This window comes from Ascaphus truei, chromosome 8 (genome assembly GCF_040206685.1).
Source record: "Ascaphus truei isolate aAscTru1 chromosome 8, aAscTru1.hap1, whole genome shotgun sequence".
Lineage (NCBI taxonomy): Eukaryota > Metazoa > Chordata > Amphibia > Anura > Ascaphidae > Ascaphus > Ascaphus truei.
The window spans coordinates 31,169,289-31,188,485 of NC_134490.1; the positions used below are offsets into that span (position 1 = coordinate 31,169,289).

Consider the following 19,197-nt stretch of genomic DNA (forward strand, 5'->3'; position numbering starts at 1 on the left):
ATTAACATATTTCCTTCCAGAGGTGATGCAAAAGGAATATTTTGCCCTTAAACGCCCCTTAACTCAGGGGTTCTCAACTCCAGTCCTCGCGACCCTGCAACAGGTCAGATTTTCAGGATATCCCAGCTATAGCACAGATGCCTCAATAAGTGGAAGACTGCGCCACCTGTGCTGAAGCAGGGATATCATGAAAACCTGACCTGTCGCGGGGTCTTGAGTACTGGAATTGATTGTTGTGTCCCCCAGTTTTGATGGGGTTTTTTTTCATGTTGAAATCATAATGGTCTTAACCTCTAGCTTCTGGTAACATTTAGACTGCACTGGGCACTAAGGGAGAGCTCAGTTTAGGCTTGTATTATAGCAGGGGCTTGCGCGCACGATGTTGCGCGTGCACGTGGGCCGTGCGTTTTGTGCCTACAGGCCAAACGCTGACGTGCGCGACTGGGAGGCGTGGCCATGACGTCACAAGGGTAGGCCTCACTGCGATTGGCTCACAGTGTCACGTGGCACAGCAGCCGCTCGAAAATAAACATTTCTTTGCATTTCCACACAGCTGCCGCGCCAACGAAGTCTGCCGTGCGCGCCGGCCGGCACTGGATGCACCGTCATAGGGAGACAGGTATTTTTCTTTGCCGAACGCGCTAGTTAGTATAACACAAGCCTTAACCTGCTGGACACTTAATATTTCAAAAGCTCTCTCTCCTGAACAAAAGCATCAGATTAAAGGAAAAAAGTTTTGGAAAGGGTAAAACGAGATTTAATAAAGGTAAAAATAAATAAATCGATCAGTGCGGACTGCTGCTTTACACACAGATGGCTAACATTAAAAAAATAAAAAAAGGAGTAATGGAAAATAACCATGTAACTGTTGTGCCATGTCCTATCACCCCTCCCCTCCCTCCCTTTTTTCGCCCCTCAATCCCCCCTTCCCAATGTTATATGTTCAGAATTCTGTAATGTTATCTTTTGTTGTTTTATAAAAGAAATACAAATATAAAGTGGGGGAAAAAAAAAAATTCAAGAAGTGTATTTCGTTTTTAAGTTTAACTTAATATAAGTAACAGTTTTATTTTAATGTGGATAGAATTTCACAAATATTTTAACCCTTGCTTTTTCACAGTGACCCGCAGTGTGTGTTGTATGTACACTATGGCAGGAAAGGCGTTACAACGATATAGTTTTCTGTCGGCTATGTGGGACTGTCCCTTTAATTTCAGAGGGACTGACTGCATGCTGCTTAAAACTTCCATCGGAAACTCCATCTGGGAAGAGGCCTCAGAGGCCAAGGTGACTGTGGAGCAGAAGAGACAAGGACGTCATGTGCAAATATGAGCTGGACACGTCTTCGATATTACAAGACCGAATGGGAGCCCCCTCCCACCACCACCACCTGACAAACTGGGATTGCAACCCCCCACCTCACAAAACTGCCCGTTTATGCCAGTTACCTTTGTCTCAAGAGTAAAGTCAGTGACTAAATACAATGTCGATGCCTTTGAAGTGGGTGAAACCGGTTTGAATCTCACGTTCTCCACTCTTTTGGGCAAGTCACTGTCTTCCTGTGCCCCAAAACAAATTATAAGCAGGGACCAATGCGTGTAAAATACTATGTCCCACACACTATATTGCAGGCATGGCAGAGGCGTGGTGGACGCGTCACCACGCGGGTTCGCCGTCATTGGCTGAACCGCTCACGTGACGCGGCCATCGCGAAAAGACAAAAAATCTGCCATGCGATCGCTCTCCATCGCTAGCGCGGTCGCTCTTGCATACTATGGACGGCCTCGTAGCGGTCCTGCATTTTGTTCACGACGCGCGCGCCATCTCGCCTACTATAAAACGCAGCCTAAATTTAGCGCTTTAAGTTTCATTGGGAGACAGCGCGATCTGAAATTAAGTTATTATTTTAAAGTAAAACTTAATTTCAGTGTAAAACCCGCTAGGAGGTGCAGTCGCTCTAGCGGAGAAGGGGGTTAATTAAAAGTCTATTCTAACATGGTGAGACAAAAAAAATTTTTTAAACAAATATGACCAAACTAGATTAGCCTACTATATTTGCACAAAATGTAATAGTTTCATTACTGCTAGCTGCATACATCAGGGTCATTCGAGTATTAAACGTTAAAGGCGCATTCCAAGTTAAATGCTCCCCCCTCCCTTTTCTTTTTACATGGGTGGGTTTCAATTCAGAGGGTTTCCGGAGCCGAATTACATTAATTTCAGCTTTGGTGACCCCGTTTCCCGAGATACTTTCCAGAGAAGATGCAGCCGACACGTTGCGGAGGTTCGTATCCACTACGTCACGCTGGCCAATAGGACGCCACGTTATTCCCATTGGCCTGCGTGATGTGGGAGGGTTAAACACTCCATTTTGTTTCCCCTGGTAGGGGATGACCCAGAAGCATCTTCCCAGATAGGTATTCCAGGACCCAGAGTGACCTCGGTGCTGAAATTAAAAGAATTCAACTCCCGAGACCCCCTGCTTTCCATGCATGTTAAAAAGTGGTGGAGGCCTAGAAAACATTTTCTGTATGGGGTACTGAGCCTTTAAATCTTGAGCAAGACGTCATGGAATGGCTGTATAGTGTTACTTCATTTTCCAGCTGAGAGCTGCTTAGCATTTTAGCTAAACCAAGAGCTGTAAAAAGGGTCACATTTCTATGTTAGTGACCTGCTGAAAATGTGCATTTAGAAAACAAAAAGTAAAAAAAGGTTTTGACCTAAATTCTAGCATTTAAAGAGACAATCACCCCAAGAAACATTATTTACTTTGGTTTTTTTTACGCTTACCCAAGCAGGGGACGCCCAGTTCCCGAGATATGTGTAGTTTCTTTGTGCTGGCTTTGACAAAAAAAAAAAAAAAACCATTGTCTTGGGGTCGCAAACAGAGTTGCGACTAGGGTTGCCAGGTGTCCGGTAGTGAACTGAACTGTCCTGTACTTGGATACTCTGTCCAGTAAAAAAATGAGAGGTACCGTAATACTGGACATGTGTGTGTCCGGTATTTTCCTCCCTGGACATAGTGACCCGAAGCACCTTTCACCATTGAGTCCAGTATTTTTGGAGAAGCCACCTTGCAACCCTAGTTGCAAAGTTATCTTCCAACGACGTCGCAACATTCTATTGGCTGTGGAAACAAGCCCTGACCCTGCGGCCATTTTTTGTCCACTTGGCAAGCATTCACAAAAACATAGGGCATATGCCTATAAATTGGACAGACTTATAGATGTATTCTTGCCCAGAAGACACATTCGGGAAGTGGGGGTCATGAGGTTAGTGGACCACAAATTGGCTCATGGGCCCCCACAGATTCAGGCAAAGTGAACAACATTCATTGTAAGTAGGCGGTGCTGCTGTATGTATCATTTTATTTACGACAGTGTACGCAGCGCTTCGCAAAATGTAAATACAGGAAAATAAAATACAAAACAGTGGAGCTAAGAGCAGCATGTAAATGATAACATAAGGCAAAGTGAGGCCCAGCCCAGACGCTGCTTTAATCCCTTCTGGCACTGAAGGGGTAAAGCCAAGGGACAGAGAGACAATTTAGCTGTTAAGTAAATATAGCTAAACATCTTCTGCTGGTGTTTTAAACGGCACGCAGTACTTCGCAGCACTGAAATACAGGACTTAAGGAAACCCAATAGAAAAAAGGTATAAAGAAGTATAAATGTGTAGTTGGTTAAATAAAGAGCAAACAACCATCAGTCACGCGCCTTCCTATCCAGGGCAGGACATGTAATTAGGATTTTGCAAACTGTTTTAGGTATGCTGCCTCTGCGTCGTTCAAAACTAAGCATGCATATTTTAATGCAAGTGTAGACATGCTTAATGGCACCCGTTCACTAAAGTGCACTAATGGCAATGACATTAGCACCAAAGTGTACCAATGCCAGTGACATGTTTGAGGGGGTCACATCAGGGTGATTGATACATATATTTTTTTATCCACATGTGAAATCTACAAGTATGTTTTCAAGTTTGACTTGGAAGTGGTTTAATTTCCTCTGGCTACTACTTTTTGTCTAATATCACTGTGGGATCAGCAAGTTCTTACTCAGCCAGACTCACACCTCCCTCGGGCGCTGAAGAAATTGAACAGGTAACTAATTTCCCAAAAATAAAGACCGCCTCACCTTTGCTTTTTGCATTGAGTTCTTTAGGAAAGCCAGTTAGTGGCATTGCAAAAGGGTCACATCTGGATGTTTAGTAATTTATTTTAATGCAACCTAACACCTATAGATATTTTACAATAATTTTTGTTAAAGTTAAGCTGTAAACAGTGATCTGAGATTCGGGATGAGATTTCCTTTGGCTGCTCTCTTGTCTGATATCACTGTGTATTGAACAAGAGATTGCACAGACAAATCCCCCCTCTTCATCAGCGCTCTGATAACAGCAGGGTGGGCTACAGGGAAAGTAAACACTTGACACACACACCATTCAGATACCCCCAAGAAATGTAATTTGTACCAAATTTCGAGAGAAACTAAGGCAGCCAAGCAAGTGCATTAAGCACAGTTAGATTAGTGTAAGGAAGCCAGTTTAAATTAAAAAAAAAAAAAAGTATATATTTTTTGATTGTTATAAAAAGGTTGGTTTTTTTGGTGGTGGGGGGGGGGGGGGATATCACCTTTAACCTGCAATATTACCCATGCAGAGAAATCAGCTCACTCTGTATAATTTACTATGTAATAGGGTTTACTGGCACTCTGGTGTTTGCTAACCAAATAAAACAGGATAGGCAGTTGCATGCCAAGAAACGCTGTCTCCACGTGTAAATAAATCAAGCACATAACTTCATTAATTAATGCAGGGGGTCCCCAACCTTTTTACACATGCAGAACCCTCCAGTTAATGGGATCAGACAGCGAGATTTGCACCGTTATGGCTTTAATCTTCTTGAAAGATTGATTAATCTTGAAAGATGAAATCAGGATTTGTTTTTACGGAACAAAACTATCATTTGACGGAACAGAATAAACCCCATGACTGTGAATGTTAAGTTGGAAAACAAGATACATTTTTCAGTTCAAACCCAAGTTTAATGCAGATTCCTAAACAGCCTCTGTAGTGGAGGGGAGTGGTATATAATGTAATGTAGGGCAGGGGTGGGCAACTCCAGTTCTAAATGGCAACCAACAAGTCAGGATTTAAGGCACGGTCATGTGATGGCTCCTAAAGTGATCACATGACCCTGAAGTTACAGATGCCCGGTGGCACTCTGACATTGTAAAGCTTAAAGCAGGGTTGGCCAACTGCAGTCCTCAAGGGCTACCAAATGGTCAGGTTTTCAGGATATCCCAGGTGGCTCAATTATTCTGACTGAGCTACTGATTGAGCCACCTGTGCAGAAGTAGGGATATCCCGAAAACCTGACCTGTTTGTGACCCTTGAGGACTGGAGTTGCCCATCCTTGATGTAGGGGGTAGGTTTGCTTCTTTGGTGTAGGGGGAAGCAAAGTGCTGCATTATAGGGAGCGCACAGATGAGGGGGAAGGACGAAGGGGAGCAGATGACTATACATAAGGTAATGGTTTGAAAGGCAGATGTCTGAATTCCTCCATGACAGACGAGGCAGACTCCCACACATGGGGTGTCAGGGGCAGACCCCCACACATAGGGTGTCAGGGGCAGACTCCCACACATGGGGTGTCAGGGGCAGACTCCCACACATGGGAGGGGGGAGGGCGGCGGGTGTCAGGGTTAGGGGGTGACAGATGTCACCGCCTCGCAGAGAGTGACACGTGGGAAGGTGACACTCACCCCAGTCTCCTCTTGGCCCCGCGGGGTTCCGCTCTCCCGCCCTGCACTGCAAATCACCAGTTATTCTGACCACAAGCGCAAACACACTCTCTCTTCACTCACCTTAAACCCCGCGCACTCTCTTCGGGCCACCGTATCACTGACAGTGCCAGACAACCACGCCCACCTCGCTCAAACAGCCAGACGCCACACCCCTGAACGTTGCCTAGCAATGGTGCAATAGGATTGTCTGTCAGGTAGAGACTGACAAGCCGACAAACCAATGGGGGGAGAGGGTGTGTGCGCGGTGGCTGGGAAACAAAGTGATGTGTTGAGTGGCTGTGATTGACAGCTTCAAGAACCAACCAGGAATGTGGGCGGATTTTCTTGTGCCATGTGGCCATGTGCTATTTAGGTTGGGGGCGAAAGGGTGAGCAGAGGTTGCTCCAAACAGGGGTAAAGGTGACGATGTATGTGTGTATGTATGTGTGTATGTGTGTATATACTGTCTCTATACTTCCTACCTACCAATTAGATTGTAAGCTCTTCGGAGCAGGGACTCCTCTACCTAAATGTTACTTTTATGTCTGAAGCACTTCTTCCCATTATGTATTATTTGTTATTTATATGATTGTCACGTGTATTACTGCTGTGAAGCGCTATGTACATTAATGGCGCTATATAAATACATACATATATGTATGAATATATGTTCAAAGACAGGCTCGGACAGTCCTGGATTTATACCTAATGGGTGACCTGACTGCAGGTTATCAGGGACATTTTTTTTTGGCTTTAATTAATACATAACAAAATATTTACATATACAAAAAAATCCTTCAATTATTTTAAACATTGACTAAAATGGCAGAAAATGACTACTGCAACGATTATTCTAATTCTATCTAAATTAAAGTTTTTTTTTTATTTTTTTAATAAAAAATGATCTCATACTTTTGCTTGTCTAGTCATGGTATCTTTAATAATAAGGCCAGTCTTTGCCACCCACTGACAGTAAAACTGCATTCTACCAGCAGATGTTAAATGGTTTCAGTCATAGCATGACAAGCTGAACTAGGGCAGCTTTTGTCTCTTAATCCACTAATCTGAACATTGCCACTAACATAGAATTTAGGCTACGTCCATAGAGGGGGGAGCCGTGCTGAGCAGCGCTGACGCTGAGGCTCGCCTGCTCGGTCAGGAGCGATTCCATGAACTGGCAGGCGAGCCAGCGCGCGCTATCGGGGGGGAGGCGGGGCAGTGACGTCACCGGGCCAATAGCCCGCGAAGCGTCAACGTCACGGCGTCATGACGCTGCTTCATACTGATTGAGTGTTTTCACCCGACAGCGCGCTGAGAAACAGGCGCTGCTGTCGGCTGAAATTTCCAGCACCTCAGCACGCCTGCGGATGCTCGCGGGAGCCCCCTCTAAAGACATCCTTATTGAGGATGACGTGGCTCCTCGCGGTGCGTCAGTGCGGCTCAGCACGGCTCCCTCAATGGAAGTAGCCTTACTATGAAATGCTAACCACTTGGTATCTCTTGCCTTAAAAGGCAACTTCAGGTAATTTAAAGAAAATGGTGCTTTTGGCTAAAATTCTTGGCGGACACCGCTGCGACCGGCAACAGTGCTCCCAAGCCACATTAAAGCTGGATGTGGCACGCTGAGACAAGCAGCAGCGGTGATTGACAGGTCAAGTCACCCACCCAGTGAAAAAAGCAGGGGGATGGGTAAGCAGAGAGTTGGATGCAGAGGTCATGCGAGGTTGGGGGTCCAGAGCTAGTCAGTCTCCCTGATCTCAGCCCGTCACTGCTCTCAATGTACACTGTGGCAGGAGGAAATGAGTCAGAGAGAGAGAGAGTGTGTGTATGTGAGAGTGTGTGTGTCACAGATACACAGTAACACAACAGCCTCTCCGTCATGGCGCTTTAGGCTAAAGCCCCACTCCCAGAGTCAGCGCTCCCGCGCTGCAGACAGGCGGGGCGCTGACATACACAGACCGCGATATGCGGTCTGTAGGGAGCCGGAGCGGGAGGTGGGCGGGAGTGGGAGGTTTGAGCGGGAGGGGGGGGCGTGGCTTGAGCGGAGGGACCCGCTACTCTCCCCCCATCCCTCCACGGCTCGGGTAAGTAAAGCAACACACACACTCATACACACAGACAGAGGCAGGCATTCAGGCACACACATATATACACACACACAGACAGAGGCAGGCACTCACGCACTCAGGCACACACACACAGACAGGCACTCACACACTCAGACACACACACAGACAGGCACTCACGCTGCTTTCACTCCACATTCCTCCCCGCTCCCCGAAGCCTCTCCTCCTCCCGAAGCCTCCCCTCCCCATTGGCTCACAGCCACACCACGTGACGCGTCAACGCTAGGGAACACCATTCTCTTGTATCCCATAGCGGCTGACGCGCCACAGCGTGTAGTAAGTTGTGCAGCCAGGGGGGACCGGGACCGGCTCCGCAGGATTCCCCTGCTGGTGGGGAACTCGCGTGTGGCCGCCCGTGCCGCGGGACCGAGGCCTAAGAAAAAATTGTCTCTTAAAAATTCTGTCCGGCGCCAAAGTATTTTATATTTTTGTCCACCCATTTTTTTATTTATTATTTTAACCCTCTGAGAACATACAATCTATTCTAGGAAAAACCTATCTTCCTAATGCCTCCTCCCAAATGTTACCAATATTTTTAAAAAGGTTTGAGAAGTTAAAACATACTGAAAAACCGTCCCAAGGCAACCATTCCTAATCCGCCTTTCTTCCAACGATCCTCTGTACAAGGTTGAGGCGATTACCCGAGATGAGTTCAAAGAATTGACTATATAACGTTACAATCGTACATTCCGTTGGGGAGAAATTAAAACGTAATGTCAAAGTCGATATCAAAAATGTCAATATGTTTCCACTGTGACGGTGAGGGGGTACCCAGGCCAGTAAATAAAGGTATTATGACCGGCTGGTTGCCCCTGAGCCATATTGGGGGGTTATAGAGTGCTAGCTCTGCAACCCAGTAATGGCAGTAACACTGTAATTGTATTAAAAATGTCTGTGTGTCCCACCAGGTATGCGGTGGTGATAATAATAATCAGGATTTAAATGTTTGTGCTATTGTGCCCATGTTTCCCTGTAACCTGCTCAAAGGAAAAAAGGGTTAAAAAGCAGTAGCTTTCAGCACATCGCATAGCGTTTAGCTAACTTCGGCTGGGAAGGTCCTGGAGCGCTGAGTTTTGCTGTGAGTGCTGCTGGAGTAAAATCATTAAAAAGATTATGCCGCAATTTTTATAAAGTTATATAAAAATTGATGAATGGAAGTCCCCCTCTTTTAATTGTGCTAACATTATAAGAGTTAGGGGGTTTTCATTCAGGCAGCCAGAACAGAGGAAACCCTTAAATTACAAGTACGAGCCTTTAGAAGTGTATGGCAGGACATTCCTATGAGTAAGTCATGCATAGGTAACTAAGACTTCTATATGTGCCCCTGAGTTTACATTTGTGACCATTTATTCAGTGGACTTCACTTTGTATGGTTTTCAATCTTTTTTTATTATATTTTTTATATATTTTTTTTCATCTCTTATTAGTTTATATTATGCACATAGATATATATATATATATATATCTAGATATTTTTTATATTTTTGATTCACAACATATATTTGTAATTCGTTATCAGCTTCATATATATAATTTAGTCATTTAGTCATTCCGCTTCATCAATTAAAAGGTGTTCCATTTTATATTCCTTATCAGAACATCATTCATATTCCATAAGCACCCATAAGGGGCCATAGAATATTATTATACCCTAATTCTCTCATTTATATTACCACTACACACACAGGCGCAGTCTCTTATATATATTACATACAGAGCTGGACAAATGCGGTCGCACGGGGCGATCGATCTCCTTCCTGGGATGACTCCTCCTCGTGGACGTACATAACCTCTTTCCGAACCAAGGCGATGAGGACATACATTGATGAGAACCTGAAGCAAGGATTCATTCGCAAATCCTGTTCTCCTGCTGATGCAGGTTTTTTCTTTGTGGCTAAGGACTGGTCATTGAGACCTTGTATTGATTACTGGGGGTTTGAATAAAATAACTGTCACGAACCGGTATCTTCTTCCTCTGCTCACCGAACTCTTTGATAGTCTACGTGGGGCAGCAGTTTTTACCAAGCTCGATTTAAGAGGGGCCTATAACCTAGTAAGGATAAAGCAGGGTGACAAGTGGAAAACCGCTTTCAACACACGTGATGGCCACGAGTACTTGGTGATGCCCTTCAGCCTATGCAATGCACCCGCAGTGTTCCAGTTCTTCGTGAACGAAATTTTCAGGGACATTTTAGACTCCTCAGTTATCGTATACCTTGACGATATCCTCATCTATTCTAAAACCCTGGAACAACATCATAAGCAGTTGAGGGTGGTCCTTAAACGCTTCCTGAAGAACAATCTCTTCGTTAAATTCGAGAAGTGCGAATTCGAGAAATCCCATCTTTCTTTTCTCGGATACATCATCTATGCCCAGGGCCTAGAAATGGATCCTGCCAAGGTTGCTGCTGTTCTGGACTGACCAGTACCTAAGGGATTAAAAGCCATTTAGAGTGTTTCGCAAATTATTACAGGCAATACATTCAGGATTTTTCCAAAATCGTTGCACCCATCACAGCCATGACAACAACAGGTAGATCATATGAACTGGTCTCCGCAGGCTCAGGCGGCTTTTCTGAAGCTCAAGAAACTTTTTTTCTTCTGCACCCATCCTGAAACACCCCGATCCTTGTCATCCTTTTATCGTCAAAGTTGATGCCTCGGACGTTGGCGCAGTCCTGTCACAGAAGTGAGATTCAGGGTCAGTTACATCCGTGTTCCTTCATCTCTAAGAAGTTTTCTCCTGCGGAACACAACTACGATGTGGGCAATCGTGAACTTCTAGCCGTTAAAATGACCCTGGAGACACCTTCTTGAGGGAACCGCCGTACCAGTCATGATTCTTACGGACCATAAAAACTTGGAATACCTCGAGGGGGCACGCAGGTCAAACACTCGCCAGGCTAAATGGGCACTCTTTTTCACTCGCTTTAATTACGTGATCTCCTACCGGCTGGGTTCCAAGAATGTAAAGGTGGATACCTCCTCCTATTTGGATCCTCCGACCTGGTGCCTAGGGCCCTGGGTCAATCTTCATGAAGAGTTCGGTCAGGTAAGGCTGTAGATTCTCTGCTGTGACTCCCTCTGTTCTCCTGATCCTCTTGGCCTTCCTTTAGTATCCTGATCTCTTCATTGAGCTGTAGTATCTCGTCGTCGGTGTTGGCCTGTATTTGGAGGGACTCCTCCATTTTATTTTCCAGCTCTGTGGTGCATTGGGTCAGGGAGGCGATCTCTTTTTTGATGATCTGCACTGCGCAGCGGAGATCCGCTTGTAGGGAGTGCTGCAGGAATTCCTGCATTGTCCTAAACAGCTCTTCCAGAAAGTCCCTGGTGATTTTGCTTACTGCTTTCCTGTTTGTGCTCTGCTCTGTTGGCACATGTGCTGCGGCCTCTTCACGGTCACCATTTTCTGGTGTTGGAGCCGTTTGGTTCCCTCCAAAAAAGCGTGATACTTCTTCCGGCGTCGCTTTTTTACATTTCACGGGCATGTTTGAAGGTGGGGGTGCCCCGTCTGTTGCCTTTTTTTGTTGAAAAATGTGGGTACATTTATATCTTTTTATCCGTATTATTCAGGAGGGTCCCAGGAGCTCCCTCGTTAGCTTCCATCCCTGGTGTCGTCCAAGTGGCGAGTCTCGGGTGTTTTTTAAAAAAAAAATATGTAGTTGGGGCTGGGTGAGGAGGGGTTCATAAGTATTTGGGGCTGGGTGGGGGTTATATGTATTTGGGTCTGGGTGGGATTTTTTATGTGTATTTGGGGCTGGGTGTTTTATTTTGTGTGTATATTTGGGGCTGGGTAGGGGTTTGTATGTATTTGGGGTGTGTTTTTTTAAATATGTATTTGGGTGGTGGACAGGTTTTTTGTATTTGAGGGTGGCGGGGGCTTTGGTATATGTTTTGTGGGGGGGATAGTGTGTGTAGGGGGATCAGGGGAAAAGAGTGTGAGGGGGGATTAAGTGAAAGTGGGGTAATTGATGGAGGGGGAGAGTGAGAGGAGAGAGGATGTAAGAGAGGTGGAGAGGGAGTGATACGGAGGGGAGAGAAATAGATGGGAAGAGAGGGGGAAATGGGGGGGCTCGCAAGATTGCCGACATTGGGGTTTGGGGGCCCGTTGGTAACTCTAGTTCTGGGCCCCGGAAAATCTGTTTGCGGCCCTGCTCTTCTCATGTCCTTCTAGAATCTAACCTTCTTCTCCCCTTATATACTGTCCGTGATGTCATGATCCCATGACAACACAGGGCAGGGATGGGGGGTGAGGGGGCGTTACACACTAACTGTAACACCCTCATAACTGCAACAGTGCTAGTGGCAACAATAGTTACTATGTTTGTGATGCAACAGAAACAATTCCATCAAATCTATGTTTGTTTTGCTCACAACTCGCTGTTAAACTGTTGGTAGTGTATACAGAGTGGCAAATTGTCGCATAGTGTATTATGACAGCAATCGGTCACGGTGTGGGAACTAGTTAGGATTGCTTAGTGCAGTGGTTTCCAACCTTTTTTTGGTTAAGGAACCCCATGTAAACTTCTGAGAAACCCAAACCTCTCTAATAGCACATCTGAGATCAGATTCATTGTAAGGAACCCCGACCCTCTCTAATAGCGCGCCTGAGATCAGATGCATTGTAAGGAACCCCAACCCTCTCTAATAGCGCGCCTGAGATCAGATGCATTGTAAAGAACCCAAACCCTCTCTAATAGCGTCTGAGATCAGATGCATTATAAATTCTTATGTAATTGTTACAATTTTAAAATGACCTGCACTGCCTCGATGAACTCTGCAAGTTTTGTTTTAGTTGTTGGGCAATTTGTGGCAGACTTGGATGTTCTATACCCCTGATAAGCTATGTGGCTAGTACACTCAAATAGGCTATTGCATAATTGTCAGTGTCGCTGTATACTATTGTCTGCTCTATAGGAATGGACAGGTGAAGGTAGTCACTAAACGGAGAAAGGGAAATCATGGTTTCTAATAGTAGCAAATGAAAAACTGCTTTGCTAAGTGTGCATGTATCAGAGTGCAGTGATTGCTAGCAAAGTGACTCTACTGTATACAGCACGATGCGTGTCTGTGTACTGCCTAGGGGTAAGCTGCTTGTCGCTGCCTAATCAAAGATGTCTGGGGAGAGCACTCTCAAAGTCTGGTGCTCTGTAGTGCAGATAGTCAATATCCTTGCTATAAATAAATAATATAGTATATTAATATATGCTATAAATTAGTAGAATATACCAATATATCGTCTTAAACACATAATATATTACTCTATAGTCTAGTTCTGCGTAAAGTTAACTGAAGACGGTGATCACTAGCTTTAATGCTTCCCTGCATACGGTGGGGAGCCTCTCTCTAGGCTGCCCTGTGGCTCAGCTGTAAGTCGCTGACGTGACGTCAAAGGTTCCCGACGCGCACATTTTCAGTATGCTCACTTTATCAAAGAGATATTCTGCATGTTCCTGCTGATTGTGTCCAGGTTTTATTGAAAAGCATTTTTCTCTAAAGTGTGTTTGTCACGTACGGCACACCTGTGGGCAAGTGACTTTCATATGTGACAAGGGTTACACACAGCTATCTAGCCAATGTTTCTCCACACATGTTCCCTTGAATGAATATCTCCCCTCAATCCAACACATTTGTAACGAACGACACAGCTGTGAGCACATGACCTACTGTATATATGTGACTAATACATATAGCTAACTAGCTGACTCGCCTTCACCTACGCACAGGTCCCTCGAATTAATAGTGTCTTCCCTCACTCTGTCACAATATCTATCTTTAATCTTCCGCCACCACCAAAGAAATATGAAATATGTAATTTGCAGTCTCTGGTCCCAGTTTATTAAGAAAACTATATACTTAACACACACAATTCTGTTGTAGCAAAATGTATCTGAAAATGTTAGTTACTTTCTACAAATCGTGCAACATTCAGAGCCCAGTCATTACTTATTAAAGTGTAGATTTACTATGCAAAAAGTACAGTACGTGGGTTATAGAAAAAGATTACAAGAACATACAGTATAAAATGCAGACAGATTCTTCAAATAATAAGAACAAATAATTCCACAGAACATGTAACTGGTTCTTCCCAGAGAGTTCACTGGAGTATGAAAGATGAGAATTCACGCATCTGATACCAAAACACACCTCTGTTGAATTTGGACTCATGTCTCAAATACATGGTTTATATTCTAAACTTCCTGCATTTCTAACAACATAAGCCCACCTTTCATCAATCTCTCTAAATTAAATTTTTACGACTTTAAGAAAAAAAAACTTTGACTAAACTTTGCCTCAATATGTAAAATACTTCCCAACTTTGTTTCCATGATAGTTTGACAAACGCCACCTTCACTGTTGCATCTGTGTACTTCATATGAAGGCCAGACAATTACATCTGACAACCTACTTTTAATTTTTACATGAAAAAAGATATCTGTCCTTTGCACCTCCTCATCATGAAGTGTTTGGCATCATTTGATTTGTCTCATTGAAACTGTTAACAAATATCTATTTGTTATTCGTGCGAATTGCTATCGGGCTCAGGAAATTAATATCTAGTAACTTTACCCAAAGCTTTGGGCTGACATCTTGACCACACCCCCTGGTATTTCACAGATCACAAAGGCATCTCTTTCAAGGTACATTTAAAAGGTTTTAGTTTATTCTAGTGTCAGGACTGTCATATTTCCATACCCCACTTACAAAACCAAATATCCTGATCCTTAGATCAGCACATAAAAACTAGGCATGGGCAGTGGTTTATCTTGCTATAAAACAATTTGTGTATTTTTTTAAAAATATTTTTCCTTTATTGGTGTCATTTGATGCATTAGAACATTTAACAGTCATAACATATCAGGACAGTATGTCAACGAGGTACATTACATGTATATGACAAGGGGGCAGTTGGTGACACACAATAAACCTTTTTCCATTTACCGTGGTGAAAAGAGAGGCGGTGACGAAGGGCAGGTGGATAGTTGGGAACGACTTGGGAGGAGAGCGGGGGGGGGGGAAAGGGGAGGGGGAGGTTGTGGTGGGGGTGGGGGGGCTTGAGGTTCGGGGGTGCGGGATCTAGTGTTGCAGTAAGGTTTGTGCCAGTGTCGGGGTTCCTGATCCCGGCCAAGGTTCCAGGTTCTATAGAATTGTGGCATTTTTTGCCTCAGCATGGCTGTCAGTCTCTTCATATTCATGACCCCGTCTATCCTTGTAATTACCGTTCTCCTGGAGGGGGCTTTAACTTTCTTCCAGGCCGCTGCAATGCAGCATCTGGCGGCCGTTAAGATCGCAGATGTGAGTCTAGCTATGGGGGCAGGGAGGTCATCGATTGGTTTTCCCAGCACGTAGGTCAGGGAGTCCAGTGGGATCTCCACATCCAGAGTCCCAGTCAGGAGGCTCTGGATCCGGGTCCAGAATCTCTGGATCTCCGGGCATGTCCACCAAATGTGGGACATGTCACCCTTTTGACCACATCCTCTCCAGCACTCATTGGAGGTGCCTGGGTAGATCTGGCTCAGTCTACTCGGGGTCAGGTACCAGTGAAATAGTATTTTGTAGATGTTTTCTTTTGTGACGGTACAAATTGATGTTTTGGTAGCAGCCTCCCAGACATCCTCCCAGTTCTCGAGGTCTATGGTGGTGTTTAGGTCTCTTCGATCCACTTTTGCATGTATGAGTGGTTGGGGGGGGGGGCTGGGCTGCCTCCAATGTTTTGTATATCTCGGAGATAAGCCCCTTTGGTACTCGCCTTTGAGACATAGGGTCATATTTAGGCCTTGAAATTGGCCGAATTGGGTTCGGGAGCAACCGGGCGGGAAATCCGGGTTTCCGAATAGGGGGGTAAGTTGAGTTGGGGATGAAGTTAGGCCATATTTCCCTTTAGTTTTTAACCATGTCGACCACGTGCATCTCATTGCCCCCAGGTCGAGTCTCAGGGGCTTTCTACTTTTATGGGTCTGGGCCCACAGTAGGGCTGAGAGGGGGGTGGGGGACGCGTGATGCGTGTCTATTTCTAACCAGCAATTAGAGGTCGGGGGGCTGTTCCACACCACCGCCTGCATCAGCTGGGCCGCTTGGTAATACCGGACTACATCCGGCGCCCCCAGGCCTCCTCTCGTCCTCGACACCAGGAGTACCGACCTTGGGACTCTAGGTCTCCGTTGCTGCCAAATGAAGCGCAGAATATGGGCTTGAATATTCCTCAGTTCTGTTAGTGGGACAGGGAGGGTCTGGAAGTAATAGAGCAGGCGGGGGAGGACATTCATTTTGGCGGATACTATTCTGCCAAACCAGGAGATCTGGTGGGTTTGCCAGGCCTCAAGGTCTCTCCTGATCTGGCGGAAGAGGGGGGGGGGGGGGGTAATTGGCTTGGTACAATGAGCTGTACGAGCTCGCTATTTTTATCCCCAGGTATTTGATGTGGGAGCTATACCACTTGTATTTAAATTTATTTTGTAGGATTTTCCATATGGGATCTGGGAGGGAAATGTTGAGGGCCTCTGATTTGTCTGTGTTTATTTTGTAGTCCGACAGACGGCCAAACTGGTCTAAGAGTTTCTCTAGTTTGGGGAGGGAGGTGAGCGGTTCCGACAGAGTTAGAATAACATCATCCGCAAACAGGGATATTTTGTATTCCCTGTCTGCGATTAGAATGCCCTTTATATTGGTTTCAGCTCTGATCCGAGCAGCTAGCGGCTCTATAGATAGGGCAAAAAGTAAGGGGGATAGGGGGCAACCTTGTCTGGTGCCGTTTTGGATCTTTATTGGGTTGGGGAGCTCACCTGGTAGTTTTAGGAGGGCAGTGGGATTGGTATAGAGGGCTCGGACCCCCTCGATGAATGGGCCCGAGAAACCGAACTGGCACATAGTCTGGTCAAGGAAAGACCATTTGATTCGGTCGAAGGCCTTCTCTGCGTCGAGGCTGAGTATCAGGGCCTGGGATTGTTTGAGGTGCACGTGGTCTATAATATCAATAATTTTGCGGGTGTTGTCAGAGGCCTGTCTTCCTGACACAAAGCCCACCTGGTCTATATGAATTAGTCTGGGGAGAATAGGGTTCAGTCTGTTTGCTAGGATCTTACTGAAAAGCTTGAGGTCAGTGTTTAATAGGGATATTGGGCGGTAGCTGCCGCATTGGAGCGGGTCCCTGCCCTCTTTATGTATAATAGCCAGATTGGCTGCAGACATAGTGCCTGGTATCGGTTCTCCTCGTAGGAAAGAGTTGAACATTTCCAGGAGATGCGGGGAGAGGGGTGCTGCTAGTTTCTTGTAATAGGCGTTGGAGAACCCATCTGGCCCGGGCGTCTTAGCTATTTTAAGTGAGGAGATGGCGTTATCTAGCTCTTCTCGGGTTATCTCCTGATTTAAGAACTCAAGTTCTTCTTGTGAGAGGGACGGAAGATTACATTGGGCTAAGTACTCGGAGGTCATCTTGGCGTTATCGTTTAACTCAGGGGAGCGCAAACTTTTTGTGCTGCGCCCCCCTGTCGCTCTGCCCCCGGCTCTCGCGTCCCCTGCCTACCTTCATTCGCGTCAGATGACGCTGCGTGGGCGTGTGACGTCAGGTCACATGGTGCCGCGGCGTCTATTGATGCCGCGTTGCCATGGCGACGCAACACAGATGCCTGAATCCCGGTAAGTAAACAGTTGCAGGGGCCTCACGCGATCCCCCGGCATTTCATTTAAATGCCTGGGGGAAGAGCGCGGGGCCTCTGCAACTGCCCGCGCCCCCCAGCATAATCTGCCGCCCCCCCTGGGGGTCGCACACCCACTTTGCGCACCGCTGGTTTAACTGATTGGGGAGGTGGAGGTCTGTATAGAACTCCGCAAACTCGCGCGCAATGTCTTTCTCATTGTATGAAATGTGGCCGTTTTTGGTCCTGATTTTCGTGATCTGGGCCTTAGTCTTAATGCCTCTTAATTTCGAGGCCAGAAGTTTGTCCGCTTTGTTACCCCTATCGTAGAACCTCTGATTGGTCCATTTCAGCGCTATCTCTACCTCGTCAAGTTGTAGTACTTTTAATTCCGATCTTACCTTATCAAGGGTTCTAAGCACTTTTTTCGAGGAGGATTGTTTGTGTAGGTGCTCTAGAGCTAGGATTTTTTCAGTGAGTTCTTTTTGGGCTTTTTGCTTTAGTTTCTTCTTATAGGAGGCTAAGGAGAAGAGTTCTCCTCTGATAGTGGCTTTGTGCGCTTCCCAGAGCATTGCTGCTGCTGGGACCGAGCCTTTGTTTAGTTGGAAAAAAGTGCCAAGTTTTTGTTTGATCGTCTTGACCACCTGTGGGTCATTGAGGAGCGAATCGTTGAGTTTCCATTTGTACACTGATGACTTGACGAATGGCAGAGAGAGGGTGAGTGCGATAGGGGCATGGTCGGACCACGTAATTGGGCCTATGTCAGAGTGGGAGGATGCCTGGAGTACGTTGTTGGAGCCTAGAAAATAGTCGATCCGCGAGTAAGACTGATGGGGGGCTGAGAAGAAGGTGTAGTCTCTCTGGCCCACGTGCTGAGTCCGCCAGATATCCAACAGCGAGAAATCTTTCAAGATGTCTCGGAACTTTTGGGCTTTTTTCTGTATTTGGGCAGAGTATGGGGTCGCAATCTGATCAGATTTATCTTGGTCTGGGTTTAGGACCATGTTTGCGTCACCGACGAGGAGAAGGGAAGAGAGCGTAGGTTGGTTTAAGGTTCCGAGGAGGTTCTGGAGGAATTGGGTTTGGTTAGCGTTTGGGGCGTATATATTAAGGATGGCTATGGGAGAGCCTGACAGTGTGCCTTGGAGTAGTATATAGCTTCCCTCTGGGTCCTTGGTTACTTTTGTTGGGGCGAATGGTGTGATGTTCTTAATCAGTATGGCCACACCTCGCTTTTTATTGGGGGAGGATGCGTAGAACGCTTGGGGGAATCATTCGTGTCAGCCATCTTTAGCGGTTGTTGTTGTTGGGGCACAGTTTGTGCAGGGTGCCGGTGAGGGCGTCCTGTGGCTCCTTCAGTGCCGGGGGATGGCGAGATCATCAGGGTTCAGCAGAGTCGTTGGCTAGCCAGCCTCTCCGATGCACGGGGGGGTTTCCTGGTGGTCTGTCTCAGTCGCTGCATCAGTGGGGGGACGGTTGTTCTTCTGAGGAGGGGGGATCCCTAGTGCCTTGAGGAAGTCTCTTGCATCTTCAGGGGCAGACACCGTGTAGTGGCGTCCATTACGGAGCACCACTAGCTTAAAGGGGAATCCCCAACGGTATTTAACCCCTTGGTCTCGGAGGTGGGAGGTAAATGGTCTCATCACGTTT

At 46.0% G+C, this 19,197-nt stretch overlaps 1 protein-coding gene across 5 annotated transcripts in view; it reads right to left on the reverse strand.

Moving 5' to 3' along the window:
* The window catches only part of SLC25A42 (solute carrier family 25 member 42), a 53,686-nt gene that overhangs the window by 21,256 nt on the left and 13,233 nt on the right, over positions 1 to 19,197 (reverse strand). Inside the window, exon 1 of one of the 5 annotated variants that reach the window (XM_075611152.1) lies at positions 5,868 to 5,970. The exons of 2 other annotated variants lie outside the window; for them this stretch is intronic. The gene's annotated coding sequence lies outside the window, so the exon portion shown is untranslated. Of the gene's footprint in view, positions 1 to 2,790; positions 2,842 to 5,765; positions 5,971 to 19,197 lie in introns of those variants that run through there. 2 more of the 5 variants (XM_075611153.1, XM_075611155.1) reach the window with 2 other exon arrangements.